Source organism: Lathyrus oleraceus, chromosome 3, assembly GCF_024323335.1.
Source record: "Lathyrus oleraceus cultivar Zhongwan6 chromosome 3, CAAS_Psat_ZW6_1.0, whole genome shotgun sequence".
Classification (NCBI taxonomy): Eukaryota; Viridiplantae; Streptophyta; class Magnoliopsida; order Fabales; family Fabaceae; genus Lathyrus; species Lathyrus oleraceus.
Genome location: NC_066581.1, coordinates 376,494,796 through 376,508,435, shown reverse-complemented (window position 1 = coordinate 376,508,435; position 13,640 = coordinate 376,494,796). Strand labels below are relative to the sequence as shown.

The 13,640-nt window shown below is 35.3% G+C and overlaps 1 pseudogene; it reads right to left on the bottom strand.

Annotated features, from left to right (window-relative positions):
* Positions 1–12,034: 12,034 nt before the first annotated feature.
* LOC127133845 (uncharacterized) lies at positions 12,035–12,134 on the bottom strand (annotated as a pseudogene).
* Positions 12,135–13,640: the final 1,506 nt, after the last annotated feature.

Below are 13,640 nucleotides of genomic sequence, written 5' to 3'. Positions count from 1 at the left end.
TTTGTGTATAAATATTTTTTTTAATTGTTGATTTATCTTCTGAGTTACTTTACTCACAATTTTTTGGATCCAAATTTCAGCATTAAATATACTTGACTTTCCGATCAAGATCAGATATTCGTGATTAAAAATTGATAATTAAAAAAAAAATATTATTCTTTTTCAATCGTAGGAGCGAGATCAATAACGATATTATTTTGATGGTGTGTGAATATGAGAATATTTATGTAAAATGATTAATTTTTTCTTCTCTCTTTTACATACATATAGTGGTTATAACCATTAAAAAACATCAACACATAACTGTGAGTTTGAGAATTCAAACAAAATTCTTTTATATTATGTCTTTATCAAAATCTCATTATATGTCATGTCAATTAACCTTATGCTAATTTATGTTGGTAACCAGCTGTAATATATATATAGTGGGGTCTTAGTTTTATTAATTTAATAATTTAATCTCTCTCTTTTTTATAAAAAAAATTCAATGATGATGACATTTGGTAATTTACTTGTGATGGGGTCAACCATAATTTCTGACATTTTCTTTATGTTTTTTTATTATATGTAACTTTTTTAGGTTCACCAACAGCAGAGAAGCTTCTGTGCACTTTAAATATTTTTCTTACTTTATGAAATAATAAAAATTCCAAAAACATTAAAAGATTAATTAGAGGTTAAAAGTTATAACCACCCCTTTATATAAAAATTGTCAAAAAAAAACTGATTTTTTTTTAACTATAAAGGAATCCCCAGGTTGGCACAGTGTTGAAATTCTGACTAGGCCTAATCAACCATTGAGCTTTATAATTTCATAAATTTTATTTTATTAATTTTCTGAATAAAAAAAGTTGTTTATAGTGGAATTCAGGTTTGGAAAAGATACTCTATAGAGAAGTTGTTAGGAAAAATCCAGATTATAAAGTTTAAGAAAAGATTTATAGGTTCTGATCTTGACAATTAAATATTGATGGGTCTATAATTGTTTTGCAGAATATTGTGATTAAATTATTATTAGAAAGATGCTTTGAATGTGGTGCTGTTTACAGAACAGTTGCATGTATTAAATATATATTGACAGAATTAATTATTGTATAATAGTATGTTTTAATTTTCTCTTTTGGGTTCTAAAGAAGTTAAAGAAATGCATACGGAAAGTGGTAATCTGACACACTTGTCTCTTAACATTACAAACGACTAATCATATAGAGACGTGTCAAGGGATGGATTCATGTATATTTGTTTTTTATCAAAAATGTGAATAATCATTAAACAGATCATAAAATAATTATTAGTGTATTTGATTAGTGATTAACAATTGAATTTGTACAAAGGTTATGTTGAATTTAATATGTTTTTGTCTTGTAAAAAACTTTCTATTTGATTGGTATCTGCGTTGATCAGAATCAGAGCCTTCTGGACACATTCTTTCTGAGTAGCATCTGATAATCTAATATTTTGTATCTGATGTAATTTTCTATTTGATGTTGGATCAAAGTCCTGCACACTAAGAAAAAATTTCGTTAGAGTACCATTTTTGTTTCATCCTTTGTTATCATCAAAATCTTAGAGAGAGATATTGTAGAACCAACTTTGTTCTTACATAAAGGTCATTGAAAATTACAATTTCCCAAAATTTCGAGAGGAAATGAGAGGAATTTTAAAGTCTATCATCTAATGTTGTTGTTGCTCCTCCTAGTACCATTAATTTTGGTTCAGATCACGTGTAACCATATGAGACCACTTATCAAATATATGACAATACAGAGCATCTCCAAATGATTATTCGCACTCAGACACATGTCATGTTTGCATCCTCTATTAAAGATTTAATTTTTTCTAGTCTATAAGTTATGTCTCTTTCCATATGCACCATTGACTTTAGACCATCATACCATATGTCATATAATAATAAATTAGTTGTGTCTTTAAATCATGTTCCATATGTGTCATTTATGATTGATGATGATACTTTTATTCAATTAGCAAACATCGGTTTTGTCACCACAACTAATATGTCACTTTTCAATGTGTATTATATTCCTAGTCTTACTTCGAGTCTTAATTGTGTTAGGAAATTGTATGATTGCAATTATTCTATTACAGTTTCTTCCACTTATTTTTGTGTGCATGATCCATATTCTAGGAGACTGATTGGGACAGATAGTAGATAAAGGGATCTATGTTATGAATAAGCTAAAAGTCTCTGATAAGTGTCAAATTTCCATTTAATACATCGACACTTATCAGATTACTTCACAAGCAATTGTTATAAAACCCTTGATTTATCTATGAAAACTAAAGAAACGCCTATTTTTGGTGGATCGGAGAATTACATAACCGGAGTAGGTTCACTTAGGTCTACAACAAGAGAATATGAAAGGAAGTCTGAAGAAGGAAGCGTTGCTTAAGTGATATAGCAGATCCCGTTTCCGAAGTTAACTTCTCTGGAAAGGCCAGCTGTTACGCTAACCATGTGTAAGAATATCTAAATTTCTATTGTTAAGGTTAGATGTAGTAATTATATTCATGTACTAAATAGATTGTGGTGTTCTATGTAAATCTACTCATGTTGTAATATTGGTGAATCTTTATTCTTAATGCTTGTTTTAGCTTTGCAACCTAAAAACATGTTTTCATGGTGTGACCTGACATCGAAAGGAGCTTGTCATTACTAGATCTAAGATAATCATCTACTGAGCACTAAGCCTATACATAGCTATATGCTCAATATCCACACATATTATAGAAGGATTCGTGTGGAGTCTCGCTACTTTATAATTTTGTTGGTACTTAATGCTCTGTGATGGTTAATAGTAACATATATATTTCTCTTCGATAACACACTGATTTCACTATGCGGAGACCAAAAGGAGGTGCGAATGAAGATAGTAGGTGGTAGTATTATAAGTTGATTAGAGAAGCGTATTACTAACCTATAGATGTGCATGATAGATATGTAATGATGAAATATAACTCCAACAAGCATTCTTACCCCGGTGTTCCTTCCTTCTGCTCCCTATTATGACTTTTTTGTCCCCTATGGAGTCAGATTTTCCTGAGTTGAGATGTGCCTTCGGGTCCTCCTCAGATGTTTCGGATGATTGATATCTTTCACCCTTATACCGATCTTAGATATTCTTTCTCCTTGAGCGTGTTGTTTTCTCACCCAGTAACCGGTGTTTTAACAACATGTCTATCTTCGAGTTTATTACCCAATAACCGGTAATATCTCGTCTTTCGTCGGCTGAGTCCTTTGTGGACATCCCCGTCTGAGTCCAGATTTTTATCCGATGTGTCCTTTGTGGATAACTTTGCTGTATTGGCATATTCCCCAATACACGCATCTTTGCGTCAGCTCGAGTCTTTCATCGATTTATTTTCGTGGAATTCCTTCGTATCTCCCACTAAGTTTTCAAGTCGTGACCTGCTCACGCATTTTATCTTGTTTCCCCCATAGTCTCTGTTTCCTTAGTGAGTATGTTGCTCCTATGGATCTTCAGTTTCTCCTAATTTCTTTTCCTTTGTGACAATTATTCACCATGAAGATTTTATTTTTGCATGTATACATTTGCATCATGAGGTCTCTTAGGGACAAAAATTCGTCTCTTTGTTATTATTTAAGCCAATTCTACCTCGTCGAGACGAAGATTTTAACCTTCATATCTCCGGATAGAATGACCTTAAATAGGGGCATCTGTAAGACCCTAATTTTGACCCTAAGATCCCTCATGGCATCATATCATTGCTCAGCGCATTGCCTCAAGGATCCTAGCATGTTTGGCTCCTTAACCCTAAGGGTGGGACTTGTGTGAGTGGTTTGAGACCACCAAGCATGCTTGTATTGTATAATATCGCTTTTCTTATTTTTGATTACTAACCAAAAGCACAAAAATATGTCACTAACTCTTTTTGTTTTGAAGCTTAAGTGATCATGTGCTCCAATGTTCCTAGGAGGCACCTAAACTCAATGAAATGGCTAGATGAAGATGAGAAAAAGCATGACAATGATTCACAAAGTTCCTAATCATAAAATATGTCTCCCAAGTATCTCAATTTTCCAATTTGATCAAGATAACCCAAAGGGCTTGAGGATTGTTTCCCAAGGAAACCCTAATTCCACTATGCCTTGACTGTGCCTTGTCCATGAAGCAATCTCAACCTATGATCAAATTTAATCAATGGAAGTTCCTTCATTCATTATTTTTATGCATGTATGAGCCTATTTGAGAATCCTCAATCATTTATTCATCAAGATTGGAAGTTTGGCCTTGAAAACTTGACCAGTCAAGTCATCTGACTAAGCTGAGTACCAATGAGATATAACTTTTGATGTATTTGTCAAATGAAGATTACCCTAAGAGAAAAAATGTTCTTAACAACCATATGAACAACTTTCATTTTCATCAAAAATCCATTTGAAACTTGAAAGGTCATCATTCATTTCAGAACATTATAGGTCTATTGACACTGAAATATCCAACTTTACTTTCTTAGTGTTAACACTTGAATGGTATTTGTGAATCATGGAAAACAATCCAACTAAGACAAAATGAACTTCATGTTCATTTTAAAAGATCTGACATGACCATCACGACACATATTTGGATGGAATTTCTAGTCAACAATGTGATACTAGTGACCTATACCTCTTCTGCCATCCTGAAAACTGCACAACTCATCTGGTACATAGTAAAAGGGAAATAAGAAGACATTGCCATAGCCATCTCTAACAAAATTTGGTAAATTGTGGATTCCCCCAAAAGGGATGTCCCTGGATCCTCGGTTTGAGTATGGGATTGTGTATGCATCACGGTGTTGAACTTTCAGATCATCACCACCTCATGCAGGTAGCTAAGATAGACAAAGCAACCATCACAAGACACTGCATGATGTGCATATATATATATATATATATATATATATATATATATATATATATATATATATATATATATATATATATATATATATATATATATATATATATATATATATATATATATATATATATATATATATATATATATATATATATATATATAGAGAGAGAGAGAGAGAGAGAGAGAGAGAGAGAGAGAGACACCACCACCACAAGAGCTACATAGCGACATGGTAGGTATGAACATATAGGAGTTAACTTTGATAGCAAAGCTTATGCTGTGAGAGTTTGCTTCTCATATGGATGGAATATCTACTAATGGGTCAATCTATTATGAGTGGGATGGTAATCATGGTAGTTAAAATGGAATACTGAAATCTTAAGATGAAGATGAAGAAGAACCATAAAGGATAAATGACAAAGAAATTCCCAATGAAGAAGAATAATTGACAAGGTACCAAGAACATCATTGTGAAAATTTTACTTCTTTATTTAGTTTAACATTATTTGGTGAACAAATTATATGTTTTTATGTAGTGTAAAAATTTGCATTAGCCATAGATATTGGACTTGGGTGTGTTGGTTATTTTGTACTAAGTACATAAGCACGCCCAAGTTCCTAATACATCTTGAATATTGTGATACATCTAGTTTATTTGCTTCACAATCTAAATATGCACAAAACAAAGAAAAATACACATAAACAATAGGTTCTATTGTTGTTACAGAGGGTATGTTAAGCGCACCACTCACTACACCCAACACAGTTTGATGTTGAGGCGGGTTAAGAGCCACCTAGTGCGCCTAGTGCAACTTGGTCTAACAGGCGGGGCTAAGCGAGGAAATTGAGGTTGGGAGATGACATCTTTGCAACACTCAATAATTTTGTTGCCTGAGGAGAAGCAAGTGTTTTATGTAGGGATGGTGGAATGCAAAGATGATCTAAACTGATATATACTTGTTTGTTTTAAATTGTTTTCATGATTAAGTGTGAATTTTTTGAAGTTTTTTGAAGTTTTTTGAAAAAAGCTCCCAAAGGATGTTTTTCTGGAGATGATTCAGATAATGATCTTAAAAGTCAAAAATACATGGAACTACCAACAATAGGTTAACTACAAAATACCAGAGATCAAAAAGTATGAAAGAAGGTTTTGTTCTATTTAAATGTTTCATTCATAATTAATGTCTAGCTATCTGTGAAAAATAGCATGATTATAAATTATTTGCTTTATTCAAAGTTTGATTTTTTTTCTACGGTTTAGAGAAAACACGTTGACATAAGTCAGGAACCGTAACACCTACTTAAGTGAGAAATGTTAGAACAAGATTTGGTTCCGCATCTATACCTTTGAGTTTTGATGATAGCAATGCAGTATTTATGTGAGAACAATTTTGGTACTCTAATGGTTTGTTATTGTGTAGCTTTAACAACCAGTTCTGATTCTGAGTTTATGACGTGCTACATCATCATTTTCTGAATATTTATTCTAAAATTCGCTTTTGCGTTGAATCACTCTTGAGAAGTTCTAAAATATGTTATGTTGTTGTTGCAATGTTATTTCTACTTCTGCGTTAATTCACTCATGATAAGTTCTGAAAGACTAGATGTTGTTGCTGCAATGTTCTTTCTACTTCTGCACTGATTCACTCCTGAGAAGTTCTGGAAAGACGATATGTTGTTGCTTCAATGATCTCTCTACTTCTGCTTTTGGATGTGACTCTAATCGTCAAGCTTCTGAAGAATGGCAAGCTTCTGAAGTTTTGACACTGAGCTGAAGACTCTGAAGATTTCAAGCCAGACGTTGACGCTATCAAGTTTCTGACTAAAGATTATGAAGATTATGAAGTTCTGTTACTAAGATGAAGACTCTGAAGATCTCAAGCCAGACATTGACGTGGTCAAGGTTCTGACTGAAGATTCTGATTTCAATTTTGTGTTTCTTCTCTTCATGCTTCATCAACTTTTCATCAGAAGTCAATGAATTTGAAGATAAGATCAAAGTTGATATATGATCAAATAGTACATGATACAAATAAAATATTCCTTCCACTACATGGTAGAAGCAAATTTTAACATAAAAGTTGTATTCAAACTTGTTTATTTGATTTCCTTAAGGAGACTAAGTTATAGTCGGATACTTGATAAGACAAAGAAAGTTGTCCTTTGTGATTTCCTTAAAGAGACTAAGTTGTAGTCGGATTCCTGAGAAGAAAAAGAAAGTTGTCCTTTGTGATTTCTGTAATCTGTTTGGTTATAGTGGATTAAGTCCTTGTGTATAAGAAGAAATCACCTTGGCGGATGGACTGGAGTAGCTTTAATTTCAAGCGAACCAGGATAAAAATCCTTATATCTTTCTCTATTTGTTCTTTTGATTGTGTGGATTTTTTGAGTTGGTAAAAAGCTTTTGTTTTTAAAACCCAATTCAAACCCCTCATTCTTGTGTTTTTTACACCTTCAATTGGCATCATAGCTCCGGTTCTGATTGTGATAAAGTTTTATCAACACTTCACCGTGTTCAGTATCGATCCAATTTGTGTGGGAGAAACAATGGTCGATGTTAACACTGATAACAACAACGAGAAAAATCACTACAACGCTAAACCACCAGTCTGTGATGGTGAAAAGTTTGATTACTGGAAAGACAAAATCGAAAGTTTCTTTCTAGGATATGATGTTGGTCTTTGGGATCTTGTAGTTGATGGCTACATTCACCCAGTAAATGCTAAAGGAAACAAATTAGAAAGAAGTTCTATGATAGATTAACAAAAGAAGGATTACAAGAATCATCATAAGGCTATAACGATATTGCTTAATGTTATCTCTTATAGTGAGTATGAGAAAATAACAAATAGAGATTCTGCTAAGTCTATCTTTGATTCTTTGAGAATGACTCGTGAATGGAATGCTTAAGTTAAGGAGACAAAGGCTTTGTCCTTAATCCATAAATATGAGGCATTCAGAACAGAAGACGATGAAACCGTTGAGACTATGTTCTCACGATTTCAGATGCTTGTCGCGAGACTCAAGGTTCTAGGCAAAGGGTATTCTATAGCTGACCATGTCACGAAAATCATCAAAAGTCTCCCCAAAATATGGAGACCATGGTAAAGGCCTTGAAGTTGGCAAATGACTTGAACATTATAAGTCTTGAAGAACTTGGTAGTTCTTTAATAAGCCATGAGATATAACTCGAGGAAGGTGATCCTCAGAAGCGAGGTAAATATGTTACCTTGAAGTCAAGGCTTGGGAAGACAAAACCTTATCAAGCCGAGGAAGAATCAGAAGATTCTGATGAAGACTCAGAAGATGATGATGAGTTATCTTTGATTTCCAAGATGATCAATATAATATGGAGGCATGTGCATAATGGACAAGGAAAGTTCATGGGATCTAGAAGGATTGTTGGTCATTCTGATTCTTCTTCCGGACCAAAGAAGCAAGGTTCTGGTAAAGAAGTTGTCTACTATGTGTGCAAGGAGCCATACCATTACAAGAATGAGTGTATTAAGCTAAAGAAAGACAAAAGGCCTAAGAAATTTTTTTCTAAAGGCAAGATGGGCTTATGGCTACATGGGATGACTCTGAATCAGAAGAAGAAGATTTTGATGAGGAACATGCCAATGTTGCATTGATGGCAACTACAACTGATCCTGGAAGTTCTGAAGAACCAGAAGACAAGACATTGTCAGAATCAGAATCAGACTCCGATTCTGAAGAGGTATTTTCTAAACTATCTCGTTCTGATTTAGAGTCATGTCTTTCTGAAATACTAGAAAAGTACCAAAGTCTTTAGAGTAGGTACAAGGACCTTAAACAAGTCCAAGTAGTTGCTTCTGAAACTCGTAGTGAGCTTGAGAAGGATATTTTTTCCCTAAATGAAAATATATTTTCTTTAGAAAGTAACAACTCTGCTTTGAAAAGAAAAAAATTCAAAACTAGAGGAAGAAATAATCTCAGAAGCTTCTGATACTGATTGCATCATCAGATATGACAAGTCATTCCAGTACTTTCTGGCTAAAAGCGTAGATAGAAGAAAAATGGCTTCCATGATCTCTGGAGTTACTAGAAATGATAAGAAAGGTCTAGGTTGTACAGAAACTGGAAAACTTGACGAAAGTCATAAGGTAAAACTGAAACCACTCTATGAGCATTTTGTGCCTGTTGAACTGAGATTGACTGTTTTGCATAGACACGGAAGAAGAACTTAGTTATGAAACCTAAGTATCATTCATAAATTCCCCTTGATTATCCTGGTGCACAAAGACCCAAGGTTGTAAAAAACTCTGGTAGAACTAACAAAAGAGGATCCAAAAATTAGGTGCCTAAGGATAAGATCATTTATGTTGCAGACAACCTTAGCAACTCTGTTGAGACACCAGCCATGGTATCTGAACAGTGGATGTTCGCGACACATGACGAGAAGAAGCTTCTGAGTAACCTCTCACAACTATTGATAATAATTCTTCTCCGACTCATCGTCCTCCTCATATTCCTTCTTATTGTTCATCTCGTGAGTATGTAAGTCTACTCATTTATTTGATCTTTTCTAACCTCTATTCATAGCTTGTTTGAGCTCTCTTCCTATAAATAGGTTATACTTGACTAGACATGGCAACAAAATATGCGAGTACCCTCCCGAATGCACCCGAAGTTTGATAGGGAAACCCCATTTTGACTGGGTTCGGATATGAGTTTGAGTTTTCCCCAATTGATAACACGAAATTATATCGCTTTTTAAGACTTAATTCAATTAAATTATTTTATCATTTACACTAATTTATCCCATTTTATCAGATATTATGCAGTATTTCTCTTCTATTTATATCAGGTACCCATTTTGAAGCAAAAGTGAAAAAGGGAAGAAAAGGAGGTGTAAAAAGCAACAAAAAGGAGAGAAAAGGAACCAAAGGCCAAAGCCCAGCCCAAAGCGCACAAGTCACCAATGCTGTGCCTGTGACGGACGTCACAGGACGCGTGACGAGCGTCACGCGAAGGAGCCTTGTGACGGACGTCACACATAGCGTGACGAGCGTCACGCAACCCCACTACCTTTGTGGCGCAAGTATCGCCCTCAGAAGGACTTGAAGAATAACGTTAAGGAATTGGTCTCCTATATGCACGCCGTGGATATAGCCACGCTGAAGAAGGAGAGAAACGGAATGCTGCTACCAAGGCTATTATAAATAGCCGTCTCACAAACCAAAAGTTACACAGTTTTTGCACGCTCAGTTTTGCGGAAGCTCTGCCAAATTTATTTTTTCACGCCTTTGCTTATTTTTCTTCCTTTCCAGCATCGTCCATTTTATTTATTTTATTTTGCAAGCTTTGTTTTCTTTTTCCCTTGCAATTTATTTTCCCCCGTTCTTAGCTTTTAGATATTTTTCGCGTAGTAGTTTCTACACCGGAAACTACTGGGCAACTTTATACCGGATTTAACCTTACGTTATATTCGAGTTTTTTTATTTCCTTGATTTAATTTACTGTTTAATTGAAGAATCGAAGAACAAATCCTACCGGCTTGTGGTGGAGTGTTCAAGACCATTGTATTACGCATTCAGGTTCTTTAATTGTTATTTAATTTTTATGCTTTATTATATTGTTTATTTGCATTGCCTGCCTGAAATGAGTCTGTGTATGCATGATATTAATTATTATTTAGTAAGCATGTCTGGCTAATTTGCCTAGGTATCGGTATGTAAAGTAAGCAGAAAGAGGGATCAAAACTAAGTCGGTCTATTCAAACTTAAAATTAGAATCAATCTTTTTACGGTCTTAACTTACAGGTTTAATAACAAGATTTTTTACAAAGGTAAAAGACATAAAGAAGTTGAAACCAACAGAGCGAGAGTTTGAGGTTTTAACTGGACAGTGTAAGTTAGTCATTAAATCTATCTCAGGGCGAGAGCAAGTTTTAGAATTAATTAAATTCTGACCTTTTTCCAAAAAGTATTTTTAAAGATTGAATGTGAGGACGAGAGTTAAGCATTTAGATTTAATTGTATAACCTAAGTCAACAGAGCGAAAGTTTGAGATAAGGGTGTTTAAAACGGTCAGTATTTTCTTAAAAAGAGTTTCTGCAACTTTATTGTTTTCAAAATATGATTTTTGACTTAATTATAAGTGACAGCAACATTAACATAAGATCATGGTTTCTTCAACAGAGCGAGAGTTTGAGATAAAACCTTTAACCAATAAAGTTAGTCGAAACGATTTATTTTAAAACCGAGAGACCGACAAGGAATTGATTCCCTAGTTTTGACGAACCACATACCGATATCCGTTTTATTAATATTTAATCTAGATATTAGTTTAGCTCTTAGCTCCCTTTTCCCCAAACAATCAAACATTTTCACCTTAGATTTACGTAGTAACCTTAGATAACGGTACATCGATTCATAAGTCCCTGTGGGATCGATATCTTTTAAAACTACGCGATAGAACTGTGCACTTGCAGTTTGTATCCCATTCTCGACTCGCACAGTCGAGCGATCAAGTTTTTGGCGCCGTTGCCGGGGACTTTTATTCAATCGATATCGTAACTCTTCCGTTACGCTGTAGAGACTAAGGTTTCTTTTTCCTTCTATTCTTTCTTTCGTTGATTTGTATGCCACGCACTCGCTCTCAAGGTGAACCGCTCTATTTACGAATCAACGATATCGAACTATATCTCCGAGTCTTACGACGAATTCGGGAATATCGTGCTGAAAACAATCTCCCTCCTATAAACCTTCCTGATATCAAAAACATTTTTCCTTCTTTAACCGAGATGGCAGAACCAGCTCGTGCTCTTAGAGATTACGCCGCTCCATCGCAAGATGAACCGCATTCAAGTATTGCTCCGCCCGCAATCGAAGCAAACAACTTTGAACTTAAACCTTCACTGCTGCAGGCTGTGCAACAGAACCAATTCTCTGGAAATCTTACCGAAGATCCAAACCTTCATTTATCCGTATTTGTTCAATATGCTGATACTGTTAAAGCTAATGGTGTCACTTCAGAGGCAATTCGACTTCGTCTTTTTCCTTTCTCATTAAGAGATAGCGCTAGAAGATGGCTTCAATCTCTACCTTCCAACTCAGTCACCACATGGAACGAGTTGAAGAAAGTTTTCCTTGCCCGATATTTTCCGCCAAGCAAAACAGCTATGTTAAGAGCCCAGATAAACGGATTTAAACAGAAAGACAACGAGTCTCTTTTCGAAGCATGGGAAAGATACAAAGACATGATGAGACTTTGCCCACACCATGGTTTGGAAGACTGGTTAGTAATTCACACATTTTATAATGGTCTCTTATACAATACAAGGTTAACAATAGACGCCGCTGCAGGTGGTGCATTAATGAACAAACCTTATGCTGATGCTTACCAGCTTATCGAGAGCATGGCCCAAAACCACTATCAGTGGGGAACCGAACGAACAACAGTGGAAAAACCTCAACCGAAAACTGGCATGTACGAGATAAGTAACCTTGATCACGTCAATGCAAAAGTGGATGCTTTGGTCCAGAAGATTGAAAGTTTAAATGTATCACCACCAACCGCCGTGGTTGCTATAGCTCAGAATTGCGAGGTCTGTGGAATCCAAGGCCACACTCCTGCGGAATGTCAACTCTTGACTGGAATCCAAACAGAGCAAGTAAACTATGCTCAAGGAAGCCCCTATTCGAATACCTATAACCCAAATTGGAAGAATCATCCAAACTTTTCATATAAGAGTAATAATGCTTTATACGCACCTGGACAGTCTCCGAATCAAACCCCATCTATACCTCCGGGGTACCAGAAACCAAATCCTAACAATAATACCCCTAGAAAATCCAACTTGGAAATCATGATGGAAAACTTTATAGCTTCCCAACAACAAACCAATAAAGATTTCTTAAACCAGAACATACACACTGGCGAACAACTTAAACAACTAGCAAGCAAAGTAGATGCCTTGGCTACCCATAACAAAATGTTAGAAACCCAAATATCTCAAGTAGCTCAACAACAAGCACCTACTGCTGCACCAACTGGTACATTCCCTGGACAGCCCCAACCTAATCCGAGAAGCCAAGCTCATGCAATTATATTAAGAAGTGGAACGGAAGTGGAAGGACCGTCTGATCCAAGGATAGAAAACCAAAGCCCTAAGAAATCTACTGAGGAAAGTGAACCTAAGGAAAAGGAAGAGAGTAATAAGGATACCCTAGAAAAGAAGGAACCTTATGTACCTCCACCACCTTACAAACCACCTATACCTTACCCTCAAAGGCTTGTTAAAACCAAAGATGTAGGTCAATTTAGAAAATTTGTTGATCTCCTTAAGCAATTAAACGTTACAATTCCATTTACCGAAGCTATTACGCAGATGCCCTCATATGCTAAATTCTTAAAAGAAATTCTTTCTAATAAAAGGAAACTTGAGGATAGTGAAACCGTTACACTCCCTGCCGAATGTAGCGCTATAATCCAAAACATGCCCCCTAAACTCAAGGATCCAGGTAGCTTCTCTATACCCTGTCACATAGGAAAATTTGTCATCGACAAAGCCTTATGCGATTTAGGAGCCGGAATTAGCGTTATGCCTTTATCCATATGTAAGAGACTGGAAATGGGAGAATTAAGACCGACCAAGATGTCTGTACAACTAGCAGATCGTTCCATCAAATATCCTGTAGGAATCCTTGAGAACGTTCCCGTACGCATAGGTCAGTTTTACATTCCCACTGACTTCACAATTATGGATATTAGAGAAGATGATACTACACCCAT